This window comes from Rhinolophus ferrumequinum, chromosome 10, assembly GCF_004115265.2.
Source record: "Rhinolophus ferrumequinum isolate MPI-CBG mRhiFer1 chromosome 10, mRhiFer1_v1.p, whole genome shotgun sequence".
Taxonomy (NCBI): Eukaryota; Metazoa; Chordata; class Mammalia; order Chiroptera; family Rhinolophidae; genus Rhinolophus; species Rhinolophus ferrumequinum.
Window position 1 is genome coordinate 6,847,608 of NC_046293.1, and position 12,730 is coordinate 6,860,337.

A 12,730-nucleotide genomic window follows, 5' to 3' on the forward strand; every position below is an offset into this window, starting at 1 on the left:
AAAAACCCACCTCTGTGAAGCACGCAATGCCAGGCTCCCTGGCGCTACGCACTGAGCTTGGACTCCAGCTGCTGTTCCATGCGGCCTATGAAGGACTTGCTCTCTGTGAGAAGAGGAGCTCAGAGAAGCAAAGGGATGTGCCCCCTGCAAGCTTGGGTTGAGGCAACTGGATTTCCCAAACCCCAAACCAGGAAATCTGGTCTGACAAGCACGGGATTCACACGTGAAATCAGCCCTGCCCTGGAAAACTTGTGGCTGCGGGTTGCTCTCCTTAAGGGAACATACTTACTTCCGCTAGCACTTCTGGGTTTGTTCTGGTTGGGAAGGAAGGAGCAGGAGCAGCCAACCTGGCTTCTCTGAGCTTCCATGGTTAACCCTTAAGAGTCCAAAGCTCCCAGAGTTGTAAGGGAGTTTTGAGACATAGATGTATGAGGAAATAGATAAATACCTTCTCCCAAGTCACACAGCTTGTAAATGGCTGAGCTGGGAATCGGAGGAAGGGAACAATATTTACATACGAGTAGCTCCTACTCCATCTATGTCCAGGAGCCTTCTGGACATTATCTCAACCATCCTACAAAGCAGGTGTTGGTAGCTCCATTCGGCAGATGAGATTCAGAGAGACTCAGTGACCTGCTGACATCACACAGATATTAGAGGCAGGACAGGCAGTTAGATATAGGTTTACCTGATTCTTTGCTAGACCTTCATCTGCCTTCTTCACATGTGTATCCCCAATGCAGAGAGAAAGAATGAACGAGTCACACCAAGCTCTTTCCACTCTCCCACACCTCCACCCAGATGCACCTTGTTCAAAGTTAATAGAAACCCTGAGGCTCTCTCGTAGTTTCTGTATTAACTGAACTTTTAGAAACAACAGCTTCAGGCAGTCCAGGACAAAATCAGGGCACCCTTCTTTTGCTAAACTAGTTAAGACTTTCCTGTCCAAGCTAACAAGGGTTAACGCAAAGCAGCAAAGCACTATAGAGAGATTTCCTAACGTACTGTTATTGGTTAGCTGACTATGGTTATTAACCAAGGACCCTTTGTTCCCCCACCATTGTCACCTTACCACAGATCCACAGTTTAGAAAATGATATCTACTGAGAACAATTGCCTTATCCTCAGGGTCTCCCTTGGGGGTGGTAACTCAGTCGTAACCCCATTCTACCAGAAGAGCTTCAGGTCAGCAGGCAATAACGACCATTACCCCACCAGTTAAAAGCATTTTAGCTTAAAGCAGGAAATGTGACAGTTTTGCTAAGTAGTACAAGCCTGTAGGGTATGGACTTTTTGAAATATTGAAAATAGCTTCTTAAGGCCACTCCAAACAAAATAAGAAATGAGAATGAGGAAATAACCACAGTTATAAAAAACCTTAAAAGAACTGTAATTATTATGCAAATAAATGAGAAAGCCTGAACTAAATGGATGGTTTTCCAGGAAACCATAAATTACCAGAATTGATCCTTGAAGACAATTAAATTCTAATCAGGTCAAATATCACATAAGAAAATGAAAATGATATCAAAGAGCTATTCTCCCACCCACAAAGGAAAAATTTTAAAAAGCACCAGGTCCAAATAAGTCATGAGGTGAATCAATCTACACTTTAAGGAGAGCTGAATGACAGTGCCATTCGAATGGCTCAAGATCCTAGAAATAAAAATAATAACAATGATAATAATAATGCCCTACATTTATTGAGTCCCTGTGTGGCAGATGCAATTTTAAGTGTAGTATTCATTTAATTGTTACAATAATCCTGTGAAGAATATAAATATAATTGTCCCCATTTTAGAGATGAAAAAGCTAAGGCAAAAGGAGTGAAATAATGTGTCCAGGGTTGCACAGTCAGTAAGTGGCAGATCCAAATTTGAACCCAGTGAGTTTAGTTCCAAAATTCACCCTCTTAACTACTTGGCCACGCCAACTCTTCCAAATTCCTTTTATGAATATTATATATGAATACCCAAATCTGTCAAAGGTAGTACGAGAGGATCACAGACTAGCCTCATTTATGAATATAAGAGCAAAAATTGTAAATCAAATTTTAGCAAATAAAATTCAGCAGCTCCTAAAAAATTATATACCACTATCAAATAGGGGCATACCAGGAATACAGGATGGTTCAATATTAGGAATACCATTATACATATACAAAGGGTGCCAAAAAAATGTATACACATTTTAAGAAAGGAAAAAACGATTAAAATTGTAATACTCAATATATACTGATAACAAAAGATGAACACAAGTCACATTTGCAACACAAGTTGCAATTACAAGAGGTGCTCAAAGTGGTTACTGTCAGCATCCAGACACTTCTGATTATGGCAGTTGCTTGAGCAACGTTGACCAAAGTGTCCACTTGTATACATTTTTTTTTTTTTTAAGATTTTATTGGGGAAGGGGAACAGGACTTTATTGGGGAACAGTGTGTACTTCCAGGACTTTTTCCAAGTCAATTGTTGTCCTTTCAATCTTAGTTGTGGACGGTGCCATTCAGCTTCAAGTTGTCCTTTCAATCTTAGTTGTGGAGGGCGCAGCTCAGCTCCAGGTCCAGTTGCCGTTTTCTAGTTGCAGGGGGCGCAGCCCACCATCCCTTGCGGGAGTCGAACCACAACCTTGAGGTTGAGAGGATGCGCTCCAACCAACTGAGCCATCCAGGAGCTCAGCGGCAGCTCAGCTCAAGGTGCTGTGTTCAATCTTAGTTGCAGGGGGCGCTCCCACCATCCTTTGCGGGAGTGGAGGAGTTGAACCGGCAACCTTGTGTCTGAGAGCCCACTGGCCCATGTGAGAATCGAACCGGCAGCCTTCGGAGTTAGGAGCACGGAGCTCCAAGCGCCTGAGCCACAGGGCCAGCCCCTGTATACATTTTTTTGGCACCCCTGGTGAGTGAATGTGTGTGAGTGTGTGTGTGTGTGTGTGTGTGTGTGTGTGTGTGTGTGTGTGATTAGTTTGAAAATATAACGGAAGATTTACATTTTGATCCGGAATTCTCAGTTATGGGGATTCATCTTGCAATATATTTGTATATTCATTCATCTATCCATTCATTCATTCAGCAATTATTACTGAATGCTTACTCACTCAGTGTCAGATACCTTTCTGGGTGCCAAGAATACAAATGAGTAAACAAATTGGATAAAAACAAAACAAACACAAACAACTAAAAAAACCCCTTACAATCTGGTGGTAGGAAACACATAAGAAACATAATTTTAAAAGTAAATGATAAAGTATGTCAGAAGATGATGATTACTATCAGGAAAAATAATTGAGCAGGACGAGGAGATTGGAAAAGTTGGATGGTCAGTATGGACCTCGTGGAGAAGGAAGGAGGTGAGGGGGTGAACCATGTGACTATGGGGGTGGGAGGAGGGAGCACAAAGCCCCCAGGGTGGGATTGAGCCTGGTGTGTGCATGCAAAAGGAGTCATGTCTACAACAGCAAAGGATTCGATATTGATCTAGGGGACCTGTTAAATAGACACCGGACAGCTACCAGTGGAACACTACGCAACTATACAAAAGAATAAGGAAACTATGAAGTGAGATGGAAGGATCTCCAGGACATACTGGTCAGTAAAAAAACAAAAACAAAAAAAGCAAGGAGTGGAATAGATTGTATAGTATGCTAGCTTTGTGTAAGGAAATGAGGGAAATCAATAGTAGAAAGATGTCAATTCTTCCTCAATTAATTTATAAATTTAAAATGGGTTCCCCAAAAGAAACAGAAAAGCTACTTTTAAGAGCTAAGAAAAATCTTAAAAAGAAGACTAAAGAGGGAGGCTCGTCCAACCACATATTAAAACATATTGTAAAAGTATGGTCATTGAAAATACTTTTTGCTTGGGGACACAAGTGGACAGATCAGTAGAATAGACTAGAACAGAACAGAATAGATTAGAGTAGAGTAGAATAGAATAGAATAGAATATCCAGAAGCAGATCCAAATACACATAGGAAATAATAGACTATACAATAAATCATTTTGGGAATACTGAGTAGCCATCTGTAAACAAATGCATTTGTATCTTTCCTTCATTACTTTTACTAAAATAAACTTCAAACAGCATAAAGATACAAATCTAAAATATGAAACCATAAAAGTACCAGATTTTTAAAAATGTATAATCTTGCAGCGGGATGGGTTTACTTAAGCATGGCTCAAAACACAGAAGCCATCAATTTTGACAATAAAATTTTTTAAATTTTCCATTGAAAAAATAACAAATTCAAAAGACAACAAACCAAACAATAACATACGCAACACCTATGAGAGACAAATTACTGTAGCGTAAAAACAACTTGTATAAATCAAGGTGCAAAAGACTAAAATCCTATAAAAAAAACAGTTCTAGGATATGAACAAACAGTTCACAGAAAAGGAAATTAACATGACTCTTAAATCTATTAAAAAATGCTTAATCTCACTTCAAGTAAAACCACAATGAGGTATCATTTAGACTCAGTGATTGACAAAGATAAAGATAGTTTAATGATATATATAGCTCTTAATCTATTTTTATTGGGCAATGCTGATCTAGATTGAGACAAATTTCCCTTGAGCTGCTAAGTCACTGAGCTACCAGGCCTGGAGGCCTGGTCCTTCTGTATCCACCAGAACCACTGTGGGAGCTGACTGGCCTCAGCTGCCCTGCCCAGGCAAGGATGCTCATCCCACCATACCTGCTCCTTGCTCACTGCCCCAAAGTACAATCCCCTCTGGCCATCTCTTTTCTCCACACTGCTCTATAATTCCTCGCTGGTCTTGACAATCCACTGCTCTCCACCTTCCCAAACCATCTTTACTTGGCACTATGGAAAGCTAGTTCTTAGCTACAAAACAACTAGCTTTGTTGAAAGCTAGTTCAACAAAATCACCGACACTCATTCTTTCCTGGCCGGGTCTAGGGTTTTCTCTGGGCCCATGCCAGTAAGGAAAATGCATGAAGGGCTAGTGGCAAGGGGTCAATGCCTGTGCCCCCACTGTGCATGGTAAGAACTTGGCAAACTCTCCAGCCCCTGGGTCCTGACCCAGACATCATGGGGGAGCATGGCCAGCTCTCCAGAAGGTTCAAGAGAGGCAAGAAACCCTCATACACTGCTGGTAGGAAGGTAAAATGGTGAGGCACCTTAGAAATTGTTTGGCGGTGCCTCTATTATTAAACATAGTAGTACATAACCCAGCCATTCCATTCTTAGGTATCTACTCGGGAGAACTGAAAACAGTTCATACAAACACTTGTACACGAATGTTAATAGTAGTGATGTTTATAATGTCCAAAAGTGGAAACAACCTGAAAGTCCCTCATGGATAAATGTATGAAAGTCCCTCATGGACCCCAACATGGGGTCTATCCACACAATGGAACATTAATCAACCATAAAAATGTGTGGTACTGACACATGCTGCAAATGGATGAGCCTGGAAATCATGATGCCAAGTGCAAGAAGCCAGTCACAAAACGCCACTTACTGTATGATTCCTTTCAGGTGAAATGTCCCGAATAGGCAAGTCCATAGAGACAGAAAATAGAGTAGTGGTTGCCTGGGGCTGGGGCGAAATGGGAAATGGGGAGTAATTGCTAATAGGTGTAGGCTTTCTTTTGGGATGATGAAAATGTTCTCGAGTTAGATAATAATGACGGTTGCATAACTTTACAAATATACTGAAAACCACTGAATCGTACATGTAAAAGTGGTGAATTTTATAGTATGGGAATTATATCTCAGACACGAACAATCTAATAGAAAGAGGCCAGCAATCTGGCTCTTTGTGAGAAACCGCCTGATGTTTTTCATATTGACTTAATTTTTGAGCAAGCAAATCAAACTGAGGTTTGGCCTGCAGGCCACCCGTTTGGAGCCTCTGAATAGAAATCACTGCTCTCCTCGGAGGTCACCACTTCTCAGCATCCCCCTCCCTCTGTCCGGCTGTTCCTTTTTCCTCATTCTTTCTCCCTTGCAATCGCCCTAAGGCTACTTCCAGGCCATCATTCTTTACCGTCTGTTAAATACCCTGGTTGTCTCCTCTGAAGTTCCTGCCTTTCAGCTATACTCCTTCACTGGCAACATTAGGCCCAGACTTTCTATTTTCCTTTCTTCCTCAGTCCCTTCTTTGTTCTGCTGTCTTTATGTCCACGTCTGTGGCCCGTACAACAGACAAGCTATCTGCTCAGCTCCTTGCCTTCTGAGTCCTTTCACCTTCCCTCCCTCTCAGACGCCATTCGTAGGACCAACACTTGGACCTTATTATGTCATGCTGAGTTATTCTCTCACTTTGGCCTCTGCTTTCCAGCTGTTGGTTGGTTGCTCGCACTTCCTGTTTGTTTACCTCCAGTGAACTTTGACCCCACTCCTCCTGTCTTCCCTTCCTTCTCCCTCCCGCATGGATTCCACAGTACCTCACCTTGATCACTCTCTCCACAACATCCTGACTTCTCTTGACCTGTCTGTGTGTGTTGCACCTGCCTGGAAACCCCAGCCGGGTCATTCTGATCGGCTTTCCTCTCCTTGGTACACCTGGGCCCCGAGCTGTGCTGGAGAAAGTCATGCTGCTGCAGAGTCTGGTACCATTAATTCATGGATGTCAGCTGTAACTGGACCCCCCAGTACTGCACACCAACTATTCTGCTTTCCTCGTCCGCTCACCCTACCGTCCTCCTCAGTGGCTATTTAAAATCCTCTCTGCTCTCCCCAAACCTCCGACTTCACCCTTTATTCCACACAGAAACTGGAAGCCTTCAGAAGGGAACTCTCCCATCAGCCTGCCATCAAGGTGCCCACCTGATGGGTTGCCTTGTCCCCTCCTGAAGGGAAGACATGTCCTTTTTCCATTTGCTATGGTCTGAATATTTGTGTCCCCTCAACTTAAATCCAAAAGTCCAGTGTAGATATTGGGAGATGAGATTTTTGGGAGGTGATCAGGGCGTGAGCGGGATTAGTGCCCTTATAAAAGAGGCTCCAGAGAAACCCTTGCCCTTCCGACATGTGAGGCCATCTGCAAGCCAAACAGGGCCTTTACCAGACACTGAATCTGCCCTTGGACTTCCAGCCTCCAGAACTGAGAAATAAATGTTTGTTGTTCATAAGCCACCCAGTCTATGGTCCTTTGTTCTTGCAGCCCGAAGGGACTACGACACCATCCAAGGCCAGCCCTCCCTTTGGTTCCTAGACACTCTCTCAGGCTGCTGTGATCTCTCTACTGATTCCTTGCCAAGAGCAAACAAGAATCCCCACTTGTTTACCTCCCTCCCTCCACTCTGAGTCCTTTTCTAGCAACTATCCTCTGCCCCTCCTGAGCTAAAGCACTTTTTGAAAGCGTTGTCTGCACTGTCTGCCTCAGTTTCCACAAACACCACTTGCTCCCCAAAGCAACCTGGCTTCTGCTCCCAGTTCCACTGAGACTTTCCTTGCAGGTTACCACCAACCTTCTTATTGCCCAATCTAGCCGACACTCTAAGTCATGAGCTTGTTTGGCTTCTCCGCAGCAGCTAACCTCCTGCCCGGTGGCAGGTGATGTGATGGCGGCATCTGTGGGAACTCATGAGAGAGACATTTAATCCAGCCTGAGGAGGATCATAGAGGGCTCCCTGACGGAGGTGCCACCAGGGCAGAGCCTGAAAAGATATGTCTAAATTGGACAAGCTAGGAAGGGGAGCAAGGACATTTTAAAAACTGGGAGGACTCTCAGAATTTGTGAAACTGTGAGCAGCTCAACATTCCTGAGGTTGAACTGGAAGACAGATTATGAAGAACTAAGGTCATGTTAGAGAGTTTGAGTTTGGCTTTTATTTTGGAGGTAAAGGGGCTACATATGTGACGTAGGGGAGAAGTCAGCACACTTTTTATGAAAAAGGCCACATAGCAGACATTTCAGCCTGCTGCAACTTCTCAACTCTGTCCGTGTAACACGAAAAAAGCCATAGATAATACATATACAAATGAGTGTGGCTGCATTCTAATAAGACCGTATTTATGGACACTGAAGGTAAAATTTCCTATAATTTTTATATACCACGAAATACTACTCGTCTTTTGGTTTTTTTCCAACTCTTTAAAAATGTGAAAACCATTCTTAGCTTATAGATAGGCTAGACAAAAACAGGCAGCAGGCTAGGTCTGGCCTCCAGGCTGAAGTTTGCCAATCCTGATGGAAAGCAAGGAGTGACATAATTAGAACTGGGTTTTAGAATGGTGGATCTGAGTGGGCCACCATTATGCCAGCCAAAGAGACTGGTGAGCAAGCAATCTGGAAGAAAGGATAAACAACTAGTAGGTAAGTGGCAATAGAAATGGAGCTAAGTGGGTGGATTAGGAGACACTGTGCCAGAGAGGGCTTACAAAGCTCCCCTACCACACCCACAAGAACTAAATAGGATTGGTGATTTTCCTCCCTACCTCACTCCCCGGAAAAAAGCGTGGGGTTCCCTGCAGATATCACCACTGTCTTTACAAAGCTAGTTCTAAATGGAACCTCTCAAGTACCAATGCTGCGGGCTTTCCACTACCACGAGACCCTCTCTGTTTGGGGAGTACTTACGTGTCTCGTGGGCTGTTGACATGGTCATTGTTCATATGGAATTCTTTGCATAAACTGAGCGAGGCTTCGGGACAGATCGTCAGCTGGGCAGCCAGTGCGTGATGGTCAAGGTCAGACAGCTGGTCATGGGAGGCTGTCCTCTGAGGGCAAAGTGCACTGCTCACAGTCCTGACACAGTGGAAAGGGGGCGTGCAGTGTCCACCCACGGGGAGGGTGTCTGATGGTCCCGGGAGTTGCTTTAGCTCCCCATGGAATGAGGGCATCCAGAGAGGATTGCAACTCCTGCTCTTCTCCCCAGCAACCTTTTCCTGATGCCTTCTTCACCTGTACCTCAGATATAATCTCCTATCCCAGGTGAAGCCAATCCTTTATCTCTTTTTCTCCCCAGGCTACTGTTGATGGATAAATACCACGTCCTTCCCCATTCTGGGGCTCCCTCTGTAGTCTCAAAACTCAGCTTGTGCAAATCAAAACTCTGGCTCTCTGCCTCAGCTCTCCCCACCGCAGAATGGGGGGACTGCCCTCAGAGCTCCTTGCCCCGACACTTTCCCACTTCATCCAGACAAAATGCCTACACAACCAGTGCCAAGAAAGAGGCTGTGTTGAGTGCTGATTACTTCTCCACCTCGAAGAGGTAGGAGAAGAAATGGACCAGGATTCTGGGTGGGGCTTGGGTTGCTGAGCTGCTCACAGTCCCTACTTGAGTTTTGTGTGATAAAGTCCAAGTGAGAACCTTCATCAGCCACATTCAGCTGTTCAGCAAAGAATAGCTCAAAACAATGGAGCACAAATCTAATACGGATAAGAAGGAACCTGAGGATAGGAAGGAAGGTGATGGATGACCTGTTAAAAGATGAAGGGCCAATGGCTTCGGGGTCCCAAACGTGAGGAAGAATTGTTACATCAGACTAAAGGAAGGAGCTGGAAATATAGTTGGAGGTGGAGGTCCAAGAATGGGGTGTTTGACATGGAAGTTCTGGAAGGGATGCTGTTCCTGCTATGACAAGAACAAGAAGGGTGTGACAAAGGTAGCAGGTGGCCTTGGCAGCATGAAGGTCAGGGAAGTGAGAGCCTAGGGTTTGGATGAATTGTCTACATGGATGCAGAATTCATGATGAAGGAAGGCGGGAAGGAGTAGAGGTGGCGAGAGAGACAGTGGGCCCCGGGGATCAGGTAGAGAGCCCACGAGGAAGGCAGGTGACTTGCAGTCGGGAAGATCGCGTAAGGGCCTGTGCACCAAAGGTGCTGGGAGGTTCGAGGCAGGAGAGACAGACAACAGTCAGCGAGAGGCAACGAGGAGGTTGGAAGAGCCTCATCCTACATCCAGCCCTTTGGTAACTGGAACTTGGAAGGAAAAGCAGTCCCCATTTAAGGCCTGAGAGGAAGCGGTGTCCTTGGGGGAGAGTCAGCTTAACAGAGAAGAGGTTGGAGATAGGGATTTTCTGAGGCAGGCTATGCCTCCCAAGACATGGTGGGAACATTGGCAGATTCGGGGTGGGGGGTGAGATTGGGCAGATTAGGGATATTTGGAGCCATATGGGGTTGGGCATTGACATGCGGGGTCTCTGGTCCCTCTCCTGGCGTTCGCAGGACATGGTGAAGCCAAAAAGGAACACCAACGGAGCCATGGATAGGGGGTTCATACCACTCTAGTCTCGCTGGCAGCTGGGTTGGAGATAAAAGAAGCAGGCTCCACACGATGCGCAATCTGCTCTCCCTTCTCTGCCAACCAACCAACCTTCTAGCCTAGCCATGGCAGTTATATTAGTGCCCAATGGCTCACTGGTTACAGCTGACGGCCAACTAGTCACAGCTGATGGCCATCTTCTACCCGAGCCAGCACCTTTCCACGTGAGGAGGAGCCTGGTAACTGCTCTCTGGGACTCTGTCCCTACAGGTGTCCAGATGATGAAGGGTGACATGGGAGCCATGGGCTTTGGGCAGCGTGGAGCGTGATGGGCTCCTGTCCTTTGCATGGTCCTTGGACTCCTTTTCTCTATTGAAAACTTACTCCATATGTGAAAACTCAATCTCACGTCGTAGAACACTCTTTGCCAGTGAGTCCTAGTTAGATCTTCACCTCCAGCCACTCCATAGAGCTCCGATGTGCACACGTGACCTGCTGGATATCTCCACATGGGTGTTTAAAACACCCTTCAAAATGGAAGGTGTGAAACTTGAAATCTGTTCTTGTCTCAGGGCCTTCTTTGGGGGAATCTGAATTTAGACAATAGCTCTAGAAGAGAGAAGCAGAGTCAGAAAATGTGCTCCAGGTGCAGAGAAACATGGACACTTGCTCAGGGACAACCAGACGAGGGGCGGTTGCCTCCTGAGTGACATTCTGGTCTCCTCAGGCCAATTGTGCAGATGGCGAGAATTTCCCATCAGCTGAACTTCCAGAGCATCTGAGGGAACCCGAGTGAGTCTCTGGTCATTTCAACCTGAAGGGCCCTAACCAGACTCCTCCTAAGAATAACTGACATTTGTTAAGCACCTAGTATGTGCCAAGCTCTGTGCCAGGCACTTCACTTACATTATCTCTCATTCTCATGACAACTTGCAAGAGAGGTAATGTCTTCTTCTAACAAACAAAACAGTGAACTATAATAAGTGTTGGCAAGGATGTTGCTATGGATTGAATTGTTCTATTCCTCCCCTCCCCTCCCCTACCACCGTCCCCCTCCTCCCAATTCATATTCCCCCTCTCCCCCTCTCACCCTGACCCACTGTCCCACTCCTTTCCTCCCTCTCCCTCCCCCTCCCCCTCCCTCCCTGCCTCTCTCTCCCTCTCCCTGAGTGGAAGGCCATCTGGGGACATAGGCAGTATGTGATCATATACAAGCCAGGGAGAGAGCTCTCACCAGAAAACAAATTTGCCAGCACCTGGATCTTGGACTCCAGAACTGTGAGAAATAAATTGCTGTTGTTTACGCCACCAGTTTGTGGTATTTTGTTACAGCAGCCTGAGCAGACTAATACAGATGTAGAGAAATTTGAGTGCAGCCTAGTCGGAATGGGAAATGGTGCCCTCTCTGTGGCAGGGAATTTCTCAAAAAGCTAAATATAGAATTTACCATATGATCCAGCAATTCTACTTCTAGGTATATACCTAAAGGAATTGAAAGCAAGGTCTCAAAGAGATATTTGTATACATCATGTTCATTGCAGAAGTTTTCATGACAGCCCAAAGGTAGAAAAAAACCCAAGCATCCATGACAGATGAATGCACAAACAAAATGTAATATATCCATACAATGGAATACTATTCAGCCTAAAAAAGGAATGAAATTCTGACACGTGGTACAATATGGATGAACTTTGAAGACATTGTACTACCCAAGAAAAGGCAAATTCATAGAGACAGAAAGAAGTTGCCAGGGGTGGGGCGGGGTGGGAAGAATGGGGAGTTATTGTTTAATGGATAGAGAGTGTCTGCTTGTGATGATGCAAAAGTTCTGGAAATAGTTGGTGATAGTTATACAACATTCTAAATGTAATACTTAATGTCACTGAATTGTACACTGAAAATGGTAAAATTTGTTATGTATATTTTACCACCATTTAAAAAAACTTGTAAAAACCAAAAACAAATAATAAAAAAACCAGAAGACTCAAAACATGGGAAACAGCCCAAATGTCCTTCAACAGATGAATGGAGAAGCAACCTATGTGCATTCATATGATGGAATAAAATGGAACAAACTATTTATGCACATGACCACCGGTGGGTTAATCACAAAGGTATTATGTTGAGTGAAAGAAGCCAGCCTCAGAAGGTGACATACCGTACGATACTATTATGACATTATTTTTTTTCCCCCAGGACTTTTTATTGGGGAACAGTAGTGTGTTTTTCCCAGGACTCATCAGCTCCATCCAACTCAAGTTGTTGTCCTTTCAATCTTAGTTGTGGAGGGCGCAGCTCAGCTCCAGGTCCAGTTGCTGTTGTTAGTTGCAGGGGGTGCAGCCCACCATCCCTTGTGGGAGTCGAACCGGCAACCTTGTGGCTGAGAGGACACGCTCCATCCAACTGAGCCATCTGACCACCCGGGAGCTTGGCAGCAGCTCATTGACTTCAATCTAGTTGTGGAGGGTGCAGCTCGCTGGCCCATGTGGGAATCGAACCAGCAGCCCCATTGCCCAGAGCTTGCGCTCTAACCAACTGAGCCACCTGTCCGCC